Raw genomic sequence first — 844 nt, 5'->3', positions numbered from 1 at the left:
GCGCACTTTAAGGGATTCATTTTAAGGTCATATCTTCGTAACCGTTCAAACACAATCCTCAAATCATACAAATGATGTATTTTTCATTTACTTTTGATGACCAGATCATCCACGTAGCATTCTACTTGATTGTGAATGAGGTCGTCAAAAATCTTCGTCATTGCACGTTGATATGTTGCTCCGGCGTTCTTTAGGCCGAACGGGATCACTGTGTAGCAGATTCCAATCGGTGTTCTGAAAGTTGTAAGCGCTGCATCCTCGGGAGCCATCTTGATTTGGTTATACCCAGATGATCCGTCCATGAAGAAGAAAATTTCATGTGTTGAAGCGATGTCCACCATCATTTCTGGTAAAGGTAATGGAAACTTATCTTTTGGACATGTCTTGTTCAAATCTCTGAAGTCAACACAAACGCGGATCTGTCCATTTTTCTTTTTAACTGGTACAATATTGGCTAACCACATGGGGTACTGCTCTTCTTTAATGAATTTGGTGTCTATCAATTTCTTCACCTCGGCGATGACTTGTTGTTCTATCTCAAGGCGCATTCTCCTGGGAGCTTATTTTACTGGGGTTACATTCTTGTCCGCCCCAAGTTTATGGACTGCAACCTCTGCGGACAACCTGACATTTTGTCGTAGCTCCATGCGAAGCAATCCTTGAACTATGCTACTAGTTTGACCAGTTCTGCAGACTCTTTGTCATTAAGTAGAGAACTTATAAATGTAGGTCGGGGTCATTCTTCAGTCCCGAGGTTACTCTCTTTCAATTCATCGATAGTGGGATAGTGGATTTAATTTCTTTCTGGCGAAGCATCTTCTATTGGTTGATCAGTAGAGTCATC

This window comes from Phalaenopsis equestris, unplaced genomic scaffold (assembly GCF_001263595.1).
Source record: "Phalaenopsis equestris unplaced genomic scaffold, ASM126359v1 Scaffold000356, whole genome shotgun sequence".
In the NCBI taxonomy this organism is placed as follows: Eukaryota; Viridiplantae; Streptophyta; class Magnoliopsida; order Asparagales; family Orchidaceae; genus Phalaenopsis; species Phalaenopsis equestris.
This window is presented reverse-complemented; position numbering follows the sequence as displayed.